The sequence below is a fragment of the Centruroides vittatus genome, unplaced genomic scaffold (assembly GCF_030686945.1).
Source record: "Centruroides vittatus isolate TY-2023 unplaced genomic scaffold, ASM3068694v2 contig_401, whole genome shotgun sequence".
Lineage (NCBI taxonomy): Eukaryota > Metazoa > Arthropoda > Arachnida > Scorpiones > Buthidae > Centruroides > Centruroides vittatus.
The window spans coordinates 713551-740916 of NW_027122216.1; the positions used below are offsets into that span (position 1 = coordinate 713551).

General features: G+C 23.5%; 1 protein-coding gene across 1 annotated transcript in view; it reads left to right on the top strand.

The window, feature by feature from the left end:
• LOC136976547 (polypyrimidine tract-binding protein 1-like) overlaps nt 1-27366 on the top strand; it is a 102900-nt gene that overhangs the window by 13196 nt on the left and 62338 nt on the right. The window lies entirely within an intron of this gene.

Here is a 27366-nt window from a genome sequence, read left to right on the forward strand (position 1 = left end):
AAGTTTCTATTTTAAAACTTTTATTAATACTATATTTAAGAACAGATAGAATAAAACTAATGATAGGGACCATTACTATTGAATATCGGAAAAAATGATATAGAATGTTTTTTCTACACTCGAAGAAATAAAATATATATATATATATAATATAAAACAAGTGAAGTAAATATATTTATAAATATTTTTTTATAATACAGTATTAAAATTTACTTTTATATTATGATCCATACTCTGGTATAGAAGACTTTATTTCTGAAATATTTACCTCTCATGTGAGATGATCGGGATCTTGTCTCTTTTTTTATTGCTTAGAGAAACGCTCATGATGATGTTTACTCTGCAAAAAGAAGAAGAAGCAGACTGCTTCTTCTATTTTGCAGAGTAAACATCATAATGAGCGTTTCTCTTAACGAAAGAAGCGAATAAAAATATTTCTTCTTTTATTGCTATTTTATTTATTAGTAATTAAGTTAAATTTGCTAATTTATAAATTAAAATTATGATTAAATATGAATTTATGATAATAAACTGAAATACCCATAATATAAGGAGAAGTGATAATTATTTGTAAAAAGGTTTTCTTAAGAAACTTCGTATAATTTGATACATAACTTACATATATAATTACATACGTTAATTATAATTATATGTAACATTAATTTAATTTCAAGTAATAAAAGTTTTTTTTATTTATGTCTTAATATGTTATTGTAACTGACTATTATTCTCAATTCATTGAGCACAATAGCCTTTATACCTAAAACACGTTCTCATCAGGATATGTTTTAAATATAAGCCTGTTTACAAATTCCAATGTTGGTTATAAATAGAAATATTTCATGTTTAAAAAATAAATAAAATGAATAATATAAATCTATCTGCTCAAGATAGCGTTTTTTTTGAATGAATAAATAATGAAATCCACTCAAAAGATAAAATACTATTAATTTTCTGTGACTTATAAAATTTATAAATAATAAATATCTTATTGAATTATTATTTTCTTGTAGAGGGGAACGAGTATCTTGAAAAATGCATATTTTTCATTTACAATCATAATTAATGCATTTTACGATCAGTTTATCCTATACTATAAATTTAGAGGTTCTTTTCCGTCGACATCTCTTTTCTGTCGTTGCTTCCTTCTGTTATAACTCGGGAATAAAGTATTTATCATAGTTTAGTATACGACATAAAAGTAAGATTTTTTCATAATTATTACGAACAACTTTATGGTGTTTACCATAAGTATCTCTTTCTTCATATCCCACTAATTTCCAGCATCTTCCTAGACTCATCTTCAAATACTTAATAAAATCTAAATAGCTAAATCTCAACAATGTATTATAAAAATGTTTAATTATGTTGAGATTTATTATTAGATATAATAATTCATTTTTTTAAATCTAATTTTAAAATTTAAATTTCTCTTATATAATATTTTTTAAAGCTTTATATATCTTCTATCAGAATTCTATTTTTATGTCATTTTTTTTCTCTCCTTTAACTATCAGTTTTCTAAATATTTGAATATGTTCATAATTTGATTTTTCTTTAAAAGATACATCAACTAGTACATAGAAATACATCCAGAACTATCAATTTACATATAATTAATTCATTTACATGTTTGAGAATAAATTGAAGGCTGCAAATGTATGGCTTATGGTGTGTATAACATTTCAAATTATTTCTCTATTTTTTGAATTATGTTAAAGTATGTTAAACTATTTCTGTGTGTACCGTCCTTGTAATCCAAATAATGATTCTGGTAGACGATCATACAGCAATGGTTAGGAAAATTTTCGTTTATTTAATCAAATGCATTTCGGGTTGGTTTATCTCCCAACCCCTCTTCAGTGCTGTTAAAGAATACAAAATATGGTAAGGTTTCCGACAATTTATGATTTTAATATTGTCGGAAACCTTACCATATTTTGTATTCTTTAACAGCACTGAAGAGGGGTTGGGAGATAAACCAACCCGAAATGCATTTGATTAAATAAACGAAAATTTTCCTAACCATTGCTGTATGATCGTCTACCAGAATCATTATTTGGATTACAAGGACGGTACACACAGAATTAGTATACACAGCAACCATACTTACTATGTTAAACTATATTGAGATTAATCCGTATTAATACAGATTATACTAATTAATTATACTAATAACTTTTCATTTGCAATTCATTATTACAGACGTTTCATTAACGCAGAGTATTAAATCACATCAAATATTTTTCAAGTCCTATAAATCAATATATTTGTCTAAATATTTTATATCCTAATATAGAATGTTTTTATCCTTAATCCTTTTCTAGAACTTAATTATGTTACTAATTGCACGAAAGCTAAATTCATTTGTAGGATGCAATTTTGTCTAAAAGTTAGAAAGACTTCAAGAATTTATTTATATCTGAATTAATTAATATAAAATTATCATAAGACAGTACGAGAAAAATCCCTTAAAGAGTGTAAAAATATTGTTCGCATTATCAATGATATCATCTTATTACCGTAAAGAATCTTAATGTAGATTTTCATAATTTTTCTTGAGTTATTTGGATTCGGGCGTCGTTCTCTATCTTATCCATGATGGCCGATCCTATTATGGATCAGACTCATAGTGGATCTAATTGAGACTGGCTGAGAAGTCTTGTATACTAATAACGTCTCGTGTAATGAAATCAACTAACTGATCATATTATTAATTTAATTACTAACTGAATATATGATGACCACGATTTTTTCTTCATCATAAAATAATTGTAAACCTGATTTAGATATTCAGTTGAAATAGTTGAAGTTAATAAATATAGATAACATTGATTAAACTGTGAAGTGACTCAGTTTAGAAGATTTATGACACCGTTGTAATGCCTCAAGGCTGGATGAGATAAATTTTCATTACATTCTTCAGGAGCTGCATGCTAAATCTTGCGGTGCTTTAGAGTGAAAATTTTAATTTCGTTTTCTCTACGCCTGATTTAAGAATTTAAGTGTATTATCCAACATTTTGATCATTTTGATCTTTAATTAAATTAAATTTCTAATTTTAACAACCTTATTATTATATTAAAATCAATTTAATATAATTATATATATATAGATTTTAACTCTATTTTATATAGATTAATTTGTAATTTATCAATATAATATGTGTTGTTGTCTGTGTGAATTAACTACAGTTTATGGTTGTTAATATATTTGAATAATTATATTTAGATTTTTGCTTATATATTTAATTTTAAAGTCTTTTCAGTAAAAACTATATAGTATTCTACTTATAAATCAAAACATTCGAACATATTAATTACTGATCTTTTAAAATGTTAGAACAATGTTTATTAACTTATCTAGGAATTCAGAATCAACTTATCCAGGAATTCAATTTGCAATTTCCGTGAGAAACGTGACCCATTGATTGGGAAATACTGATGTAGGTTGATAGGAATGGATTCCGTCTGGAGACTAGCGCATTACGGGCCATATGGCCGTCTTCAATTTTGATGATTACGGACAAGTTTGACCTGCAGTGGAATGGATCAGTGTGTATGAAGCCCGAGCCAAATTATTCACAAAAATTGAAGATGTCCAGATCAGATAAAATTCTGATCACTCAGAGATACAGAAAGATCGTTTACCTAAAAGTCATCCACTAGTCAGAAACATTATTATAAATTTATTGTAAAAATGATAATGTTTTAATAATTTAAAAACTAGTCTCAGCAAAAACTACATTTAAAATAATGTAAACTGACAAACTTTTAATTTGGATATAGGCTATAGGCTACAGTATAAAATATCTGTGATTTTTCCTTTATTTTAGAATTTAATTAAGAATATATATATAAAGTATATTTCAGTATTTCAACTAAAACAAGAAATATACGAATAAGGAAATTTTAGCAGATTTTGTTTGTTATAGGAAAATGTTTATTTAATTTTTAAACCAATATTTTTCAATGTTTTCCCAATCTTAATTTGCATAATATTATTTCCTTACCTTAATATATATATGTAGGGCCTACATCGGATTCAGATTTAGCACTAATCAACATTAATTATCATCAAATTAAAGCATATCAACATCAAATTATAATTGCATTTCTATGCAATTATAATTCCTCTAATTAATGCAATTTAATCGCTATATGGAGGGAAGAATAGTAACTAAACTATATTTTAATTTTTCCAATTATTACGCCTATTCATTAATGTTTTCTTACTTTCTCATTAATGTAAATACTCCTCTTTTCAGACTAGTGATGCTTTTTAATATATATTGGGTTTATTAAATATGAAATTTGAGCGAATAAACATTTCAGCATCACCTAAGTAATAGGAAAATATCGTTATTCATTTTCCTTGTAGGAGGACCTTCTAATCACTTCAATGATTTATAATAAAAACATTTTATGATCCATAAAATTTATAAAATATTTTTTGTACTACTATTTTTATTTTGTACATAAAAAAAACAAATTTAGCTCGACTGATCTTAGCTCGGTTTATATTTTCTGTGAAGAAACTTTCGTCTTTTTACATTTATTAATCAAATCATTTGACGATTTCCTCTTTCGCTTTATATTTAATATATACAGGTTTAATGATAAATAAACATGGCCATAAGTTTTAATTCTGTACAATCCCTCACTTTTTGATTATAAAATCTTATTATTTCTATACTTATATGACTAGAGTTCTTTTAAAATTTAAATAATCTAGTTTACTTTAAAATCAAAATTTAGTTATTTTAATTAGTTTTTATTTCGTCATTAGAAAGTGTATTCTTATGAAAACTTTAGAAATATTTAAAAAAATAAAATAAACAAATAATAATAATAATTTAATTTTACAATTGGAAAAAATTATACAGTAGAATCTAATTGTAAATTGTAAAATTTCATTATCTCTAATAATATTTTATAATTATAAATTTTTATTATTTCCTGTATTAAAAAGTTAATAAATCAAGATAATCTTTTATTATAATTTTGGTTTTTAATTACACATTTTAAAGTAATTTAACTATGAGTTCACGTAAATACTCAAAGAGTGATATCCCGTTTCACAGATAATTATTAAAAAATATATAAAAATAAAGCAATTTTTATATCAAACGATTAAAATATTTAGTTACCATATCATATTAAAGTTATTAATCATTAATAAAAAAAGGGGGGGTTTCATCTTTAGCTTTATATAATGAAATATTTAAATTTATATATAATATGTCTAAAATATTGTAAAATATAATTTATAATAATTAATTATTAGACTTTTATATAATATTTTTAAAGTAGTATAAAATATTTCAATTATTATTGTTATAGTTAACATTCTCTAATATGAAAAAATTATATGTTAGAAAAGCATAATTTTATGTTTATTATATTATGTATTCTGAACTGTCCAATTTTAATAATGAATTTATTAAATTCTCTTATAATTATGATTATTAAAAACAATATATTTTTATAATTTATTATTATTATTATTATTTTTCATACTAAGAATTATTCAATTTCGAAATTTCGAATCAGTTTAAATGGAATCAAATTACAGTTATTTGATATTAGAATTGAAAAAATTGGCATCATATCTAAAGAATAAAATAATATTGATAAATGATATAAATAAACGATTCGAATATACGATTATCGAGATCGATGTGAATATGGTTTTTATATCTATATATTTATGGGTCTCTATATAATATTTTTAATATTATAATACACATATATAATTATGAAATTTTACTTGCTAATCATTTTTTTATAATAATTTAATTCCATTTTGAAAACTTTTGGAGATATTTTATTCTAATCCTATTCTTATGTATTGCTTTATCCTGTTATAATTTAATTCTTTTATTCTATAATAAGAGTCTAAAGAAATCCTATCCAAAAATAAAATAAAAGAAGATTACATCTACGGTTGTTTTTAAATTTTGAATTTTCATAGGGACTACTACACTAAAACTTTTCTAACTCTCCAAAGAAAAGACGGAAATCATCCGTAGAGAGTTTTATTCTTCAAATTTCAATGAGTTTTATAATGATCTATCTATAAAATGATTCACTAGTGATACAGTGAATTAGATATTATATAAAGGCATCTTTTTTTTTTATTTAGAAAGTTATTTTATATTTATTCTTTCATTCCGTTCAATTGAAAATAGTTTATATGAAAATCAGATATTCTAAAAACACTATTGAAAAATATTCTAGTGTTGATGATATAGTTGAGATTTGAAATTTCAATTCGTTTATTAATCACGAAATTTTGTAGTTATCTTAAGTTTAGAATCGCAATATTTAAAGCTAAAACCCCAATAATTAATCAATAATAAAGTAGTTTTAAAAATTAAAACTTAAACTTATGTTATAATTAAATATCTATAAATTAAAAAAAAATAATAATAATAAATAATTTAAAGTAATGCATTAGACAATTTTCTTATATGATGGAAGCGACGGCTTTTACGAAATTAATTCATTCTAAATTCATGCTGAAAATTATAATATGGAAATAAATCTTATCAGCTATGAATATGGTAATTAGTACGACGAATGTAAACATTATAATTTTCTTCATATTTTATTTGTTTTTATTAAAATGCGGATAATATACAATACGAAATATAACTCACATATGAATTAAATAACTTTTATTATTAATGTTTTAAAGGTAGAAAAGGTAACTGAAGTAATTTATCGTGAATTTTTTAATGTTTGTAGTATTTATAAACACGGATATGCTACATCTAGAACGTTTTATTTATAATAAAATGTTCTAGATATATATCCTTATATCCTTATTATCCTTTAGTTTTGCCAACTTTGTTGTAATTAGACAGATTTTTGTGGTTTCTAAATTCTATGTTGGATAGTTAATTAATTAGAAATATTTTAAAGAAATTTTTAGTTTAAATATCTAAAATTTTCTAGAAATTATATAAAAAGAGGAATTTAAACGTTCATATTTTTGTATAATTTTATTTATCACGTACTGTAAATATGTAAAGAATCATATCCTGTTTTATAGATAATTATTACAAAGCAAAGAAGCAATGTCAGTTAAAATATTTGGTTAACATTACATTTTGAAACTGTTGATTATTATGAATAATTTGCATATTTGTTTTTTTTTATTTATTTTTTAAATAAATATCCTTTCCTTTAATCAACAAAATATTTTTAAATTTATATATTAGTATGAGTCATTAGTATATTGCAATATATTGATATTACATATAAGTTTAATGTTTTGATTATTGCTATATTAATTAAAGATATTTATATATTATGAGACTTTAAATTTCAAATTGCATCAATAATTTTAATATTTTAACTAGTTTATTACTCATTTAATGTATTATGTGGAACTTAATAAATTATTTTTATATACTTTGTTGCATTCAGTCCACTTTCATTTGAGAATAAAAATATTTTTAATTATAAATAAATAATATAATATGTAGATTTTGATTATAGATTTTGAGAATTTCATATTTAATTTCTAAATTCTGATGATTTGAGAATTTAGATAAGATGAAACTAATTATTAGTCGTAATAACTAGTTTCAGTTTACTTAAATTACTCAAAAGACATTATTTAGTGCATAAATTTATGTTTAAAAGGGAATTTAAGATTAATTTCTCATTTACTCAAAACTCCTTTATGTTTATAATATATTATTTATAATTCAAAAATGATTTATTAAAGTATAAATGCTAAAATATCAAAAGATTGCATCGGAAAATGATTTTCAATACATCATAATGATCATTTATGATAAGCCTGTTTTTCAATTTTATAAAATATTGATTATATCTAAAGAATTACTGATTGAAAAGCTTTAAGAAGACGGAAATATTTATTTATATAAAATGATATTTATATAATAAATTCCATTAATGCATTATATAGTTCTGAATAGCGTACTAAAAATAATTCTTTAATGGTCAACATGTTTTCTGCATTTACCAATATTTATTGCTAAGATGTTTCATTTGATTGAATTATAAAATTTGATAATTTCTGGTTTATTTGGTTTCATTTTACAAATGAAAACAGATAATTTGTGTGGTTAGTGTAAATATTTCACTTCTTTTCTTTGCTTTTTGTTGTATTGATGATGACAAATAATCTGTGAATTAAAGCTCCTAGTCTCATGTGCTTTAAGTAAATATTTATTACATTAAAATTGATATCTATATGTCAATATATTAGTCTTCATTCACAGAAAAAGTTGAAATTATTATTTTTATTCTTACATTGATAATTCTTATACCTTTTGAAATAAAAAGTAATATAAAATACCGGTTTTGTCATTAGAATTCACACTAAATATTAATTTTTTTTTTTACAATGTAAAACCGATTTAAATTTATTTATTTGTTCTAATTGTAATTTTATTAGGATTTTTTAAAAATTGCATCTCTAGTTTATAAGAAGAAAGTGGTTAATAACAATAATAACGATACGAAATTACAGTGAAGTATTAGGAAAAATAGATATAAATATAAATAAAAAAAAATGATTATTTTTATTTTTATTCTTTTTGTAAGACCTAAATCGACTAACCATTGATCTTATTTAAGTGTAAATATTGTCAAAAACACCTTTCTTTCAGGGCAGTAAAATTAATGTCTTCGGAACATGTCAATATGTTCTTTGCCTCATCCACCGTGAAGCATTTGAGCGTTTATACTTTACATAAACTGAAAATTAAGTAGTGTCTTATTCTACTAATAATTAATTTATATGTATATTTAAAAATTTAGAGAATGTATTAAAATATTTAGTTAATTTTTTACAGTTTCGTTATAAATATTTTCGAAGTATTCCACGTTTCTTATTGTTATCTGTAATTATATTAATCTTGTAAATTCATTAATTTCATGTTATCTATGTAGATAAAGATAATGAAAATTAACGAGAGAGATTAGAATAAAGAAAAATTTAAGCTTATATGAATTGTCATCGTTTAAAATATTATTTGAGTTAATTTACATACTTTTCGATAGGTTTTTTCTTTGTGAATTTTCTTTAGGAATGGAAATTATGAATGTTAAAAATATAAGTTCCAGCTTTTAATATAAATTCGCATAATTTTTGAATAATTATTTAAATGTTTTGGTTGCAAATTGCTCAACGAAATAAGCACTTATGAAAAATTTGTCATATAACACTTGTCAAATTATCTCGTGTTATATTGATAACAGTAGAACTTACAATGACATTGATAAGGGGCCTTTGGAAAGAATATTAGAACTTAATAGTTAAAAATCTGTTTTCTAAAAGCAGAAATATAATTTACATCTACAGTACAATGAAATAAGAGTTGAATAATATAGATAAAGTAATGTAAATACGTCTTAACTTAATTTTAACTTAATAATTATTTTTAAAATATAAACTATGAATTCTCTAATAGATATTTAAGTTTGTTTATACAAATATATATATATATATATATATACAATTAATGAAAAGTATTCTGTTTTATTTTCATTTAAAATTATTTTTATATAACTAGTAAGATAAAATAGATTTGTTAAAAGAGCATATTAAGTAGGATATAATTTTAAACAAATAGTGACTTCATAAAATTGGCTTTATGTAACAAAATAATAAAAATAATTCAGATGTGTTTATAAAACTATTTTATAAATATATAAACTATAAAATTACATAACCTATGTTATAAAACGTGTTTCTTTAATGTCAAATCTTCATACACTAATTTATCAAAATTATCGTATTTTTAGCAACTCTCTTCTAACTTATGTTAGAAAATAAATCATACAAAGGGAAAGTACAGGTGTCCTCATCATCATCATCATCATTATCATCATCATTATTAACAGTAATAAAGTCTGATTCGCTAAAATGATTAATAGTGTCATCTCTTCTTTTTAATTTAATTTAATTTTTTGGTTTTGCACTTTCAACCATTATTTTTATTTACTATTTTCTGACCCATTTCCGTGCATCCTTTGCTTTCTTTACACCAAGATTTTTGTTTTCTCTTTTGTATAGTTGTTTATCTCAGTCTTCTTTTATTGCTTTTAAACTTTTAAAAAGTCATTTACTATTTTCATTTTTTTTTTTTTATCAATGGTTCTGTATGGATATTTTGTCTTTGATTCTATTGGAATCAGGAACTTAACTTTTTATTTTCTGACAATGGCGACCTTTTCGGTTTTTTAATTCAGTCAGAAATTTATTTTGAATTGTTGAACATCACATTCATCTATATTATTCTGAATACTACAATTTTGAATCGACTTGAATGAAAATTTTTAGTCTATGTAGTTTATCGATGCATTATAAAACGGTTTCCTTTCGTTGTCAAAAAACAAAATGGCGTCATCTCACTTTTATTTTGGCGTAAATCGAAGAATTTGGGTGAGTATAAAAGAAAAAGAAGAGAAATTATTATATGTGTGCATCAGAAAAAGGTGCAGAGGCAATTCAGAGTGATGATCATCTAGAATTTGATCGATGAATGAATGAAATATTTGAAAGTACTTTCACGTAACGTCGGTGGCAAATCAAAATATTTTTTCCGAATTTCTTTTAATTGGAAGCGCTTTTAACAAATTAAACATATTTTTTAAAGATAAATCTGTAAAATTATTCTTTGTTGTATTGAGTAAATTATTTACTTTATCATTATGAAACACAATGAAGAGCTTATAAAATTTTCTAATTAATTTTTTCATTTAACTAAAATTAAATAAAACTTCAAACATTTTAAAATGTTTTTTTAAACGATTAAGTAGTACAAATAATGAATATATCACGAATTACATAGCAATTCATGTACTTGTTTATCTAGAACTGTTATGCAATTCTTCATTTATCAAACAATTACAGATTATTGTGGATAGATCTGTTTTAAATTTAAATTTATTTAAATTCACCAATGACAGTGTCATCTCTAACACAACAACAAAGTAAATTAAAATTTCGAATAAAATTTAAGTTTTACGTAAATCTTGATATATTACAAAATGATCAATTTTCGTGAGGAAAGAAATTATGAAAGGATAAGAAAAAATCTCTAAGGAAAAAAAGAATTATAAATAATCTCTGTAATACGTTATAGAGAGACGAAAAAATACAGTTAAAAATTATATTTAATGTAAATATTTACAAAAAGCATTCGCGAGGAAATAGCTTAGGATAATTGCAATAATTTTAATATTTCTTTCAAAGTTTTGAATATGTAAAACTAAAGGAAGCCAAAATCATGGGATTATCAAAATTTATTCTTGAATAATGAAGATTCTAGAAAAATGTAAGATTTATTTAATGCATCTATCAATAGAATCCGATAAAATTCTTACGACAATTTAAGATTTAGCAAGAATTTGTTTTGCCGTTTCTTAACGATGATACTCGGACAGACAAACATACATAACTCTTAAATTTGTTATTTAGAAGAAATAAAAAGATCATATAATATTCTAATCAATAACGATTTAGTTAATTCAAATATTTACGGATTTTTATAAATATATGTAACACGTAAATTTAATTTAATCAAATTAAAAACTCTTAACTTTAGAATTTTATATATTATTTTAAATTTATATTAACCGTCGTATATTTATGGGAAATTCCCGTTACAAGGGGGGAAATCATAGAAAAGCGCAGCAATAATAAATAAGGTTGTACAATTCTGTATTATTTCTAAATTACAATTTATATCAGTTAACTCTATGATTCGCTTTCTATGTTTTTACTTACATTCTCAGACATTTTAATATATTTATTGAAAAAGTTATATAACCTAATTAACACTGTTGCACTTATTTGAAATAAGTTGATATAGAATTTCGTGGTTGATTTACTGTTAGACAGGGCAGTAATACCAAATTGATATCTGATCTCTGTACATTCCTTACATACACAAATTATATGATAAATCGAATTTTGTTCTTTACATAAGTTACACAAATTGTTCTTGATATTCAGATAATTCTGATTGACTATTACATAAAAACTATTCAATCGGAGTTGCATGTAAAATCTTTTCATCGCGAATGGAATGGGAAAATGCAAATAAACAGTCGAAGGAGGGAAATTAAGATTATCAATATACCAGGGATGAAATTTAGAGCTCTGTAGTTTATCCATTTCTTGATGGATTGAGTTGTTATACATGTTTTCTATTAGAATGGAGTACCCAAAATTCCAATCTGCTTCCGTATTATTAAATAGTGTAGGTGATATTCCATATTTTGCCAGCATTTGACAAAATTTATTATACCAATTATTTACGTAATTTTTCTTTGTCTCAGTTAGACTCTTAAGTTTTTTTAATATAATGTCTATCCAAATATTATGACTATTAGTCAATCTTTTATAGAATTTTAGTATTCTTAATACCAGATAAGACTCCAGTTGTAAGCGATTTGTATCATGTCGGATCGCATATCCGGGTACAGCTCTGTCTAAGCCATATATTTTCCTTATATATAATAATTGAATTTTTTCCAGTCGGGATATCCAGTCCATGCCCCATATCGGAAAGCCATAACATATTGAGTTTATGACTATTGTTGAAAATAGCTGCATTTGTTTCTGTATAGAGTTTATTCTTATTTTAGTTAATAAGTAAATAAGGTTATTAATTAATTTGTGTGCTTTGTTCCATACATATTGCGCATGAGCTTCAAAGGATAATGTTGAAGATAAGCTGATTCCCAGGTACGAAACCTCCTCTAATCAATAACGATTTAGTTAATTCAAATATTTACGGATTTTTATAAATATATGTAACACGTAAATTTAATTTAATCAAATTAAAAACTCTTAACTTTAGAATTTTATATATTATTTTAAATTTATATTAAACCGTCGTATATTTATGAAATAATTAACTAAATAGCTAATTTTTTAATAAATAAATGTCAAAGTGTAAACTACTGTAGATATCTGAAAAATAATTGTTGTAAAAATGAGAAAGTATAGTTTCCATCATTTCCATCAGTAAAAGAAAGAATAGTTTAGTAGCTTAAATAAAAGAGAATATTCGGCATTTTACTAAAGGATGGGGTTCGATTTCCATTTTAAACGAAACATTCTTCTTCGTGTTTTATTCTTTCTTTGGCTTACGGTTTACACAAGCGATTTTCAATCTTTTTAAATTGACTTATGACATTTGAAGTTAAAAACAATTGTCAAACCTAAGATAGAAGAGACATTTTTTCAAACGACAGTCATAAATTAGAATTCTCGAAGTATTATTTAAATATTTTACCTGTATTTTATCGTGTAAAGCTTATGCATGCAATACGAATAAACGTGTATCTATTGTACTACATTTTCAGTGTAATTTTATTAAAATCGCCATTACATTAATTGAAATAAGAACAATTATCAAAACAAATCTTAATCTTTTGTAGACTCTTTCGTATAGTATTGTGAATCTTTGAGGGTGCACGAACCACAGGTTAGGATTCCTTGATTTTAACCTTACATAAGTTAATTTGAATGCTACTTGTTTATGAAAGTCAACTGAATTAAAAGTTTTCCCCCCTATAATGTTGTCCTTCTTTATGCAAATATAGTTTAACTTTATTCTATACGAGATCAGAAAATTAAAATGTATAAATAACTGTGTCAAAATAATAATAAAATTTTATCTTTTTTATTTATTCACTATTTGGAATTTTTAATTTACTTTTCAGCTCTTTAATGAATATGTATTAACGTTTTAAATAGTTAGCGTAATACATTATTCATGTTACGTAATAAAATCTAAAAGAATTTTTTAAAAATGCAAATGAAAAAGGTCGAATTATAATTAATTAAACTAAGTAAAGAAGATATCATCTAAATTATATTCGGTATATCTCGATATAATTACAGTATTTAATTTTGATAACTTTGTATTATTTATTATATCTTAGCTTTGGATTTTTCAGATATTTTACTCTTTTCGTTTTGTACCGTTATGACACCCACGAGGAGAAGGAAGGACACGTGTTGGGGGTCCTTGATCTCAGGAGCCCATAGTGAGGGCTCCTCGTAGAGAGGGTGCTGAGGGAACATTGAAAGGTACTAATGCAGACTAATCAAATTTCAATTGCGGAAAATTTGTTAGAAAGTTCATAATTCTTAAAAATGTCCATATCTAAAACTGTACAGTACATATAGGTCTAATCACTAGAATTTCAATAGGTTTACTTAGGTTCAATAGGATCACTATAATTTAGAATTTTGATAGGTTATTTTAAATTTATTATTAATTTCAATAGCTTTTTAATGTACGGCGAAGAAAAATAAAATCTTAATGATTACAGAAAAGTCATTTCTTTTTCCCTATTACAGTAATGATATATTACAAAAACATTGTTTAATTGGAATTTTAAATTTCTTAGATTTATCTGTTTATAAAGAGGATCACTTTTAAATTTATTTGGATAATTTCTAAATCATTTCTTGGAGGGATAAATTAAATTAAAAGAATTAATTTGTTTACTATTAGAATTCGTATATCTTAAAACTAAATTTGAAACGACTGAAAAGAAGTTTAGTAACTTATTTTTCCAGCATTTTACGGTTTTAAATTATTTGAAGAGCTTCTGCTTACGGATGATTCTCTTTGCACATACGTCTGAATTAGAATGTCTTTAAATTAAATGTAATGTGTACTTAGAGACTTCTTGGATTGCTAACATTTAAAGCTTTTGTATATATTTAATTTGTTTTCCGTTTATGTGTTTAAGCAATTCTATATTCATAAGCTATTTCATAACATTACTGATTAAATTTTGAAATAAATATAATATTAACAAAACTATTAGAAAATTTTTTAAAAATCAGGTGATTAGAATTGAGAAAATGTAATTTTCGAAATAAGAAGCTAAATTAAAAACTGAAGCAAATCTTTTATTTTACAAAATATTATTTAGACATAGATTCAGTAACAATACCTGTTTCAGTGATGTACAGTACTTAGGGGTATAGTAGTCAAGGCCGGCTTAAGGAATTTTACTTATTTTTACTTATATTTTACTGCTTTAATCAACTTTAAAATGGATATTTTCAAAATTCCGTTTATTTTATATATTTTGCAAGTATTTAAAACAAATGTCTAACTTATTAACCGAAAATTATGATTTGACATTGAATTTTTTGTTAATTCGTGTATATTGTTTAGACTCTGTTTAGACTCTAGCTACAAGTTATACAATATTGATATAGATATTACAATACTGTACCATAAAATTTGTTTAATATTAATATTAACCTATATATATATTTGTAATAAGTTATTGAATTAGAAGAAAGTAATCTAACTGTTTTATTTTCAGTTACATAATCAATTTCTAATTATGTTTAATTATGTAATGTATTTCTAATAATTATGTTAATTGTCTTAATAATTAAAAATGATAAAATTGCTTTATTAATTCATTTTATACGTTCTTTTATATGTTCATTTATATGCTTATGTGATTTTTTTTTAAAAATCTTTCAAATGGAATCCTGAAATTTAGAACTACATGTTGATATGATAATAAATATTAACAAAAATATTTACTAAGGAATAGATTTATTATCGTAATAGAAATATAAATTTTATAACGAACATTGAAGAAACCATCATTCATAAACAATTTTATATTCTTTATGCAGTAGAATTTTGTTTCGAATGTCTATAAAAATTCTAAACAAAAGAATTAGGTGTTTAGATCTAGTATTTGAAGTTTAATAAAAAATTTTCTTTTATGTTAAAACATGTTAAAAAATAATAATAATTCTAATTAAGAAATATTTCATAACACTAATGAAACAATTTAGGATTACTTCAGTTTTTTAGATTCATACAGTATATAAATCCAAATGTTATGAATGGATTTGAATAATAATTATCTTTTAGATATTTTTAGATATAATTATTGTCAAAATACATCATAAATTACTTCGTTTTTCATAATAAAACAATGATTTTTTTATTTCCATAGAATTATATATATATATATATGTATAGGCTATATATATATAATTTAAAATGTTTTTTGTCTTATAATATTTATTAATAGCAAAGAAAAAACAATCATAATAATGGAACTGAAAAATTGTCTTCTTTGTTTATTTTCTTTACTATCTTTAAAATTTCATTTATTTCATTATTTTTAATTATTACATTTATGTTTTATTAATTTCTCATTATTAAACACGTAGCATCATGATTATTAATTATTTCTAGGATAAAATATGAATGATTCTACATAAACCGGAATTTCTATTGATAATGATAACGTAATTAATGCATATGGTATCGTTCCGAAACACGTGGGTTCGATTCTTTCCAATATATTTCTCTTACGGCACCTTGAATGTATTAGTAGCCTATTTCTATTTTTATTTTCTGCTTATAATGAAATATGTATTATAATAAATTATATGACATTACAATGTAACAAATATATCAGAAATATGAAAACATCTGTTTTATATTTAATTACTAAATGGATATATTTTTCACTAAAAGATATGATTCATAGCATATTCGAATTCACAACGTCATCTTACTCTATTACTTATATTCATTAGAATGTGAAGAATTCAGAACACTTTTTTTACCATTATTTTACAAAAATTGATATTTTCGAACTCGAAACTGGTATTTACGATCTGACCTTTCACGGGGAAACCAGTAAGGTCATTTGGTCTTGGCCACACATGTACCAAAGCCTTAAAAACATTTGTTACAAACTATTCATTCCATTGCATTTCTTGTCTAGAAAAAAATCCTTGAGTTTTTGCAAAAGAGGATTCAGGAGCAAGTCTTAAAAGAACGTTTTAATTCGCATAATGTAATAAACAATACTGTTGCTTTAATATAATAATTGCTTAAAATAAATTACATGAACTAAATGTAGGCTAAATGTAACAAAATTTAAAGTAATGATGTCCTATTGTCTCTTCTCTAGATCCGTTTCTAAACTTTTTATCAGATTTTATTTTAAAATTAATTTTTAACGCTGTTTTTTGAAGATACTGGAAGCCCCAAAAAGATAAGTAGCTCGGAACTCTCTTGGTTCTGTTTATACTACGATACTTAGAAAAATACGAGACATACAAACCACATATAATAATAATAATTTTATAAATATTTTCTATTGTTAATGATCTTTGAAATTTGCAGCTAATTATTTTGATTTATTTTAAAATAAATCATAAATTGTTACGAAGAGAAAATATAATTTTCGAAATATAAACAACTAACAGTAGAAAGTAGGTTAATTAGTTTACTACAACAGTTTAAGAATCCTTAATCCGTATTATGGTCCTGTAGTGTTGTTTACAAAAATATTACCAGAATCAATTCTTTATGACGGTTACTAAAATTCAAACTTCCTTTCATAAAATCATTAATAAATTATTTATAGCCTTACAATACAAGTATCATTATAGAATACTTTCATTACATTTTTGGATTACTCAAACAATAGATAATTTTAATGATTTTTACTGTAATAAAGTATAACTTTTAAAAAAAATATCACTTTTCAAGTGCATTTCTAAATTTATCTGATACAATTCATTTATGAATGCAATTAAAAATAAACTTTATTAATAAATATTAATCTCTTGAAGACTACTTGATTTATAATTTATGCTGTTTTAGTTAATTTTTATAATACAATATTATAAAATTGTATATTATAAAAATTATATATACATATTTTTAATATATATATATAATTTTTATAATATACTATTTTATAATATTGTATTATAAATAATGTATTTATAAATTTTATAACAGGTAATAGATAATAATTTATAATTATTTTTAATGCATTTAGATAATTTTAGCACATAACATAATTTTTTAAACAGCCTTTTTATAAACATTAATCCCTTGAAGACTATATGATTTATAATTTATGAGGCTTTATCTTATTTTTATAAGCATTTTAAACAATATTACGTTTACATTTAAAAGATAAAACACTGTAAAATTTTGTTAATAAATATCTGAAAGCTTTGAGAATTATTATGAATTTAATTTTTAATACAGAACTATAATGATATCTAAGCTTAAAAAGTGAAGTTGGTAAACATCAATAAAACTCTTACAATTAAACTATATTATTCTGATATAATATAAATATTTAAAATGCAACAAATAGAACATTTATGACATGATTTATACTGTAATTTATAAAAAGCGAATGTGAGAATTTAGCCTCTGTATAAAATATAAATAGGCGCTCCAAATAATTATTATAAAATCAATAATAAAGCCCTGTGATACTTTCTGGAACACCTATTGATATTTTAAAATAATAAAATTCTTTGAAACAAAATGATTTATTGCATTGTGCAAGAGTTAATGAGAAATACGAACTTACATAAATAAAGATTGATAAAGTATTCTGTATTCATTTTCGCTTACTAAGCTACGACGAAGGTTAATAGATTGTTTTAGTTAATTTATTTGTATTATTCGATTCTAAACGCCTTAAACTTCAAGTTATTATCGCAATAACTCTTATTTACTTCAATCGGTCATTTATAGATTTTCTTATATAATTTATATTTAATGCTAAATCTTTTTTATATTAAAGATATAAATAATTTATTATAATTTTTAGCTTTCGAATTACTTTTATGTTGTACGTAGTTGTGATTTAAAAAAAAAAGCTTTCCTTTGCATATTACGTAGCGTAGGTTGGATATAGGCCGTTTGTTATTATAAAGAGTAATTTAGAACTGTGTCGAACTGTATTTAGAACTGCATCGAGAAACAGAATATGCTTAAGTTCAAAATATAAATATTTAGAATTTTAATAAACTTAATGTTTTTCTTGGATAGATATGTATATATTTACAGTTCATTAAAATATGGCTTCTGAAAGATACGAAGAAACCATTAAATCCTGTTTTCTGTTTTCTTGTTTATCAAGTTTTTAGCTTAATTTATATTATTAATTAGTTAAAATAATTTATCATTCATTATAACTTGTAAAATTCTGTTTAATTTATTCATAATTAGTTACGTACCTAAGTTTATTAATAACTGTGAAATATTGAATAACTTTGAAAAATTTACATGAAAATTTTTTATGAGATTCTGTTTTATATCCAAACACTGTGATTTTAATTCTGCTATGACTCTTCTTAGTATAACATATAGACAAAATTAAAATAATTTTTTATAGTATATAACACATAGATAATTTAATTAATATACAATTATATATATAAACATAATAACACAATGCATATAATATGTATACTATATTCTTTGAATGTAGAATGTATTTAATTGTATTGTGTGGAGTTATTAGATTTAGAATATTTAATATAAAGTTTGATTTTCCTTAAAAGAAAATAAATTTTATGAATCATTCTATATGTAATATAATGCAATTTCAAATCTATATGAAAGCTTTTTAGTTATAGTGCGCGCTATACCTGTATTTCCAAGTATATGACTGATCAGCCACAAACAATAACTTATGACATTCAGAAAATTCCACTGAGTAAACATGTTCAATTTAAATTTAGAATTATATTAGGAAAAATTTATTTATAAAAAGTAGACAAATATAGTATAGCATATGTTTTATTATTACTTTCTTTTATAAATTAGTTTTCTTTTTTATGATAACACGATTGTGAATTAATTAGGGTAATTTATTATATTAATTATTGCAGGATCTAATTATGATTCCATTACTGAAAATCTCACAGGTTTTGCTATAAAATTGATTTTTTTTCCCTGCAAGTTGTACATTAAAAATTTTTTATTTTGTTTATAAATAAAATTTTTAACTATCACTATAATATTGTCACCCAATATTATATAATTATAATTATTATATAATATTATCACCCAAACAAACAAAAGTATATATACATTTCCGCAATAAATTTTATCCGAATAAATTATCTATTATATTATTCTCATAAGATAGATTTCTTTCTTTAAATTTATATTTTACGATTATACGTTTTTATTTATTTATTTTGAATTATAAGAATTTATTATACTAATTTGCTGGACATTTTGTTTATTAGTTGTTTCGAAGCAAACTGATTTTTTGATTAAAGAATGACATAAATAAGAAGAAAATAATAAAAGAATAAAACTTGAAAGAATGGTGTTGAAATATTCAGTAGAATAATATCTTATATGACCTTCAAGTATGCAACATCTACAATACGTCAATAACCTATCATAATTAACATCCCATAATATCTAACAATTGTCGTATCTAGTCGCTGAATTCAAAACCCGTCCTGTATATTCTAGGTACCAATTGTGTACATAAAACGTTAGCAAACACATTACACGCTGGACAACAGGTGAATGTTTAAAATATCTTTTAAGCACGAAAATATTGCTTTAATATTAACTAGGCAGTGCTGCTCTCTGTCGAGAGAAATACACCATTAATTGTAATGGTAACGAAAGACGTGACTTGTATTGTTCCTAGTTCTTAAGAATCTAAATTCGTTTACCTAATGTATTTAAGTCGCTTAGCAACGAGATGTTGCACATGATTTCTAAGATATTTTAATCATCCCTTTCCATTATTTGGATAGAGATACAGTATGTTGGTTATTGGAATAGTGGTACTTAAGTAGAAAAGAACAAATGAAATTGAAGACCTCTCGTGAAAATGCTGGATTTAATTGAAGTTTTTATTATTGTATTTAATATATATATATATATATATATATATATATATATATATTTCGAATTTTATAAAATTAGAATTTTGATTATATCTGAATTTTGTCTACAATCTGATTTTTAATATCGATATTTTTAAAAAAATTATATTTCTAACAAATAAAATTTTATTCGAATTTTAAAATGTTTTTATCTGTCAAGGAAGCAGATAAGAATTATAAAAATAAATGGAAACGAATTACGTCCTATAACTAGAGTAGTTTTATTGTTATACATTTTATTTTAATAAGAATTTTTAATCTTAATTAAAATGTATTCTAATTTTAATGAGTTTTTCTTTATCATTATTTTAATGAAATTTATCATTAACAAAGTTATTCCTTTCAATTAACTAAAAATTTATCAGAAATAACATTTCGCACAATGCGACAGAACGTGACGTGACAAAATATAACTGAATCCACAGGTTTCCAGTTCGATATCAGCAAAGGATTACTCTAACGTCGCCTCCTACTGATTCGTCTTGCTCCTTCTTTATTATCACAGATCCTTAGTTATGAAAAATTCTTTAAATGGATTTTCTTTTGTTTGTTGACATCAGATTATAGGCGCAGATAAAATACTGTTATATATATAGATTAAAATACTTTTCATATATCTCTAGCTAAAGTATCAAATAGATATCAATTAATCATCACCTGATAAGTTTGTCTTCTTGTTTATTTTTTTCTCTCGTCATTACTTAACATCTGCGATGACAATCTATACGAAGGATATTGATGTATTACTTCCCGATACTAATATAAAAACTAATTCTAAAATATCTTTAAATCGGAGAACCCTCTTCTGATCAAGTTGCTATCTTTCATCTTAGAAATCAACGTTTTTATGTCTATAAATAAAAATAAACGTATAAAAAAAATAATAATTAAATTATTAAATTTCTATTCTTAGATTTTCTTAAAGACATTTATGTATTTTATATCTGAATTTTTATTAAAACTAAATATTCTGTTTAAGCATCATATATCGCGATATGCTATTTATATATGCAATGTATAATACGAGGTTAAACGATAACTTTATATATCATTTATGTGCTATTTATATTCAAGCAAGGGATTAAATGATAAATTTTAATTAATGTGATACAAAATAAAAACTGCCTAAATATATTTTGGATTTTTTTTTCTTCGAGTTTAAAAATATGAAACGTATAATTTATAATATCATTTAGAAAAATAAAATCCTTACTTTTATGGCCTGTTCGACTGGGTGCCTTCAGGTTATAATCTAGAATATCCAATGCTACGAATCGGTGCTTAAAGTATATTTCACAATATCCAAAAATAAATTAAGCGTTAAAAAATATTATATATTATTTACTAAAATTTTTGTCTGACATTGGTAAAATAATTATATTTAATATCGATTACTCAATCGTTTACACTTGCTCGATTGTCATTATAGCAAAACACACAGAAACACACAAAAAATATTCTTTTATATATTTAACCTATTAATCCAATGTTTATTTCTGGTACTGTCAATATATATATAGGCTATATATAGCCAAAGATATATTTGGATAATTATAATTATTTTATTTTAATTTAAAAATTACGTTTAAAAAACATTTAACGTTTAAAAACAATGTAAAATACATGAAAAGTCTATTGACCCATTTATAATACAATCGTTCCGCATTAAAAGATTTTATACATTTTATATTTAAAAATGGATCCTTCGTATAGCAACATATTTTAAAAATCATCATTAGTTAATTCTCTAATGTTAAAGTTATTAATTTATAGAAAGCTCTTAGGAATTATTTATATTATTTACTTAAATATTGTTTTAATGTAAGTTATAATAAAGAAATAAAACAGCTGTTTAGTTCAGGTAGACAACACTTTTAATAAAAGAAAGTTTTCGATCAAACATCTATCAGCTTACAACAATTCATTTAACAGGTTAGAATGATGTATAACTGTATATGTTATACGTCATTCTAGTCATCATCATCTATATCACTCTTAAAACAACTCATTTGACAGATTGGAATGATGTAGAATATACAGTATACAGTTCTACACCATTCTAATCTGTTAAATGATTTATTCTAAGTTGAAAATGGTTAGATGTTTTTCTTTTATTAAAAGTGTTGTCTACTTAAACTATATAATCTTAAGAATTCTACTAGAAGAAATTACAAACTGGAATTTAATCACATTTGCTAATAATGTAAATTAGTATAAACATTCTTTAAAAAATTTGTATAAGTAAATATATTAAGTTTAATATAAAAACATAAAACTTAAATTTCATTATTATATCTTAGTAATGAGAAAAAAAATGAAATAATTTAAAATTGTATATATATTTTTTCTTCCGCTTCCATTTCTGTTTTACTCGTTGTTTCCTTGTTGAATAAAATTACAGTAATTTTATGCATTACTCAATTAAAATAAATTTAATTAGTCGTTCTTTTGTCTATGATATAGAGTAAGTTATTAAATAAATTTGTAATAGAAAAATGCATTAGAATATCAAATGACAATATTATTACATTTTATTAAATTATTAATATCGGCAATTACTTAAGTTTAAAAATGTAGAAGATAACTTTAATTTTTTATGATTCACTCGGCTGACGTTTTCTTTAAATGGTATCCCGAATTGCTTGTGCTTAGTACGGTAGGTATTAGCTTGTTTTAATATAATAAATTAATAAAAAGTTATTTATTGATTTATAATACATGTTTTTCAAAGTAATTTAAAATTATTCAAGTTTACTACATTTTAAATTTAGTTATTGATGATTTAACAACTGTATCAGTTACCGACAGAACTACTTTCATCAATAATATGTTCGTGTAACATTACTATAAAATAAAATTTGTATATTGTAAACATGTACTTAATTTGCATCAGTAATGAAAAAAGAAAAAATTTTATTCAATTTTATAGTTTACATTTATAATATTGCAAATTATTAATTTATCAGACTCAGTATAAATCTATTTTTACACTTTTGAAAATTGTTTAAAAAAAAAATAAGAACAATAACTATTGTACTATAAATTAACTTATCATATAAATTATTCTTAGTTTATAATAATAAAATTGTTACATAAATATGATAAAAATCATATTTTAGTCTAATTATATTTAAGATTTATTCTTTAATTTCTTTCATAAATATGCTAGAATTTAAGAACTTAAATAGTAACCTGAGACAAAAATTTATATTTGTAAAATTATATTATAAAAATTCTTAATATTTTATTTAAGAAAAATATTTGAAGTAATATAATTAAATAATTAAAATGATTTTTTAAAATAAATTATTTGAAATTTTCTTCCTGCGTATTTTTTTTTTAAGTGGATGAATAAAAAAGAGAAAATCTTGTTGAAATTATAGCTTCGTTTCTGAAATAAAGTTAAGTAGAAAATCAGAAAATATCGAAAATCCAATCAAAATTATCTGGTGCTAAATTGATGGAAATGCAATTTAATCATAGAGCTAAATGAATAAAGTAAGCACAGTTAAAAGCATTAAGGTTTACAAGACTGTAAAACTTGTAAAAGAAAAACAAAGATAAGTTTCTTTTAAAATAAAAAAGGATAGTATCTGAGAGAAGTTAAATAAAATCATTGATCCGAAAAGTTTATGATTATAAGAGATGAGACAAGAACAAAAACAAGAAGAAAAATGTTGGAAAAGATGAAGATAGATAACAAATAAACAGAAATTAAATTTCTGACTATTTGATACAATTATTTTTATAAAGGATTTATATAATAATGAGGTCTACAAGTTTATGAAGAATTCACGAATTTTTGGAAATGTTTTCGATAATTATTCTATTCATTTATTTCATATATATTTATTTAGAAATATGTATATTTGCTTGAGATAATAGTTCAAACAATGAGTGAAGAATAAATCAAAATATATAATTTCGAGTACTAATGGATCACTATTTATTTTGTAAATGTTTTGGAATAACCTTAAATTGAATTTAGTCTTCTTTTCTATAAAGTTAAACAGCAATTCATTGTTCATTTTTAGCATTTAATTATAGTTGTTTGAAAATATATCTTATTTATTACTTTCCACTTCGTTTTTTTTGGCAAAAAAAATTAATTAAATTTAACATTTTAAAGCTTTAGAATTTTGTAATTAATTGATATTTAAATATCTAAATATTTCAAATTAAAGATTTAAATACTACCTAGCTACAGAATTTTTTAAATTGGCCTTAAATTGAACTTCCATACTTTTATAATATCACTCTTTTTCCTAAAGTTTTATATTCGACATTTGAATCATTTCTAATTATAAATTAATGGAATTTTGCTGTCATTATTTGAGTATTTCATTCCAAACGAATCCTGTTTAATAAACATGATAAGAACTAGCCTGATTTTCCTCAATTTAAGCGGAAAACCGCAATCATCACGATCAGAACACCATTCTGAAATTGCGTGTTTTATATATGTTAAGGACAATGGTTGTGAACAAAAGAACGATCAGAGAGTGTCCAGGTTTAGGTGACTGTCACGGAAAGAGATCCTTTTTCAAAGAAGAATTTGGGTGAAAGACCTACCCAAGTCATATCCGGTCGGTTAGCAGAGGGTGTGACCAAAATCCTGAAAAGAAACTTCTGTGCTATACAAACAACGCATTCAACCGCGTACCTCGCATTGAAAGAAAACATAATATTATAAATATAGTAACTTTTCTATAAAAACATATTAAATAACAGCAGAAATATATTTAAATTTATCATCTAATATATATATATATATATATATATATATATATTATATATATTTAGCAAGTCGAATTCTTAATACGTTTATATGAATTTTTACTCTTAAACGTTTATACTGTAGTTTAATTTTAACTTGTATACAGTGCATATTCATTTTTATTTTTGTAAATAATGATTTTAGAAGCGACCTTGAAATGATTTTGAGAAAGACGTGATTTTCTCCATTGAATGCCGCTGATTATCGAGTGCAGTTACTCCTTAAATCAATTCGATCAACAGTCTTTGATGGTGAACTCCGAATCGATTATATGTCATACGAATCAGCTATCATTCCCATCGCAACGCGTTAGAAAAACTGTAATTCTTATTACAGAAAATATTCTTTCGAATTTTCCTATCAATAATCAATATATATATTTATTAATAATTTCGCCGTTGTTATTTATCTTTAAGCGTGTAAACTGAATAGTTTCTGATACTTTCTCAAACGGTAGGACTATATCGAAACTACTAAGGAATGCCCAGAAATAGCAACACTCCAGTGATGGCAAGCAGAGTCCAGCAAGACTACAGTAATGTTTATTTTTCTAGTTCCAGGAATTGCAACATGACGTGCATAGAGTCGTTTAGGTAGAAGTCTTTTGTCTCTATAATTCAGATTTTCATCATTTTTAAAAAAGTATATATATATATTACAAAATTTGTAAGATTTCCCGATGCTTATTCTTAATTACTCTGTTTGTTCTAGAAGATTTTTAAAGTTATGATTACAATTTGTTTTATCACACGTGTATAAACTAATTTCCTAATTTTAATTAAATCGAACTCGGTCATTATAAAGGCCTAAAGTGAATTAAGCAGTTTAAACTTGTAATTATCAGAACTGATGATTATTGACTGTTACGTTCTGGTTTTAATGTGTAGAAAAAAAACAACTTAAGCTACAGTTTCGATTCAGAGCATGAACACTTTTTATCTACGTATTTATGAATAATAATATGTAGGATGAGCTAAACGAGAGAGAACTCGTTTCGCTTGGTTAATTCGCAATAGCAGAAGCTTCGGAAAGCAATCGTGTGTTTATACATCTAGAGCACGCGACTACTTCATTTAACTTTCTCGTTCATTTTCAATCCTCAAATTTTTGCATAAGTTATATATATATATATAAAGGTATTGCTTTAAATAAGTTTTTCGATGCATATAAAGGTATCGAAATGTGATTCACAGGGAAAAAAGTATTACGAATCACTTTAATTTTGCGTCGAAATTTTATACGGACGGATTTTTTGATTACGCTTAAATTTAATGCTAAACTACAGCACAGATTAAATAATTATCAGGTATTTAAACTCCATTATCTGTAATCAACAGGTGTGAAGAGGATGGAGGTCATCCGATTCCCATAAAAAAATGATTTTTATTTTTAGTAGTGAATAGTTTTTTTAACATAGATTTAGTTTTTATGTTTATGCGACGTCTATGCTATTTGTGAAATATTTGCTCATTGTTTAACTAACTAATACAGAGGAAAAGTATTTTTAAAGGTTATTTTATATTAAGTTAGTTTAGTCAAACAAAATGATAAGTTCACTTTATTTTACTCGATAAGAATTCAGTTTTTTTAATGATCGGATGAAGTAATCGTAAATTATCGTAAAAATCATATTTATATGTTAACGATAACGGTATATTTTTAATCATTTTTATTTGACAAAGTCAAAAGTTTGGTCGTCCTTCACCCTGCAGGGACCTCTTGTATTCTAGTGACGTCAGGACGTCGTTACAACGACTAAACTTGATTACAAATACGTCCTATATTCCTGTTCAAAACAACACAATATAAATAATTAAATAAAACACGTTTAGCAAATATAATTTTCTAAAATGTAT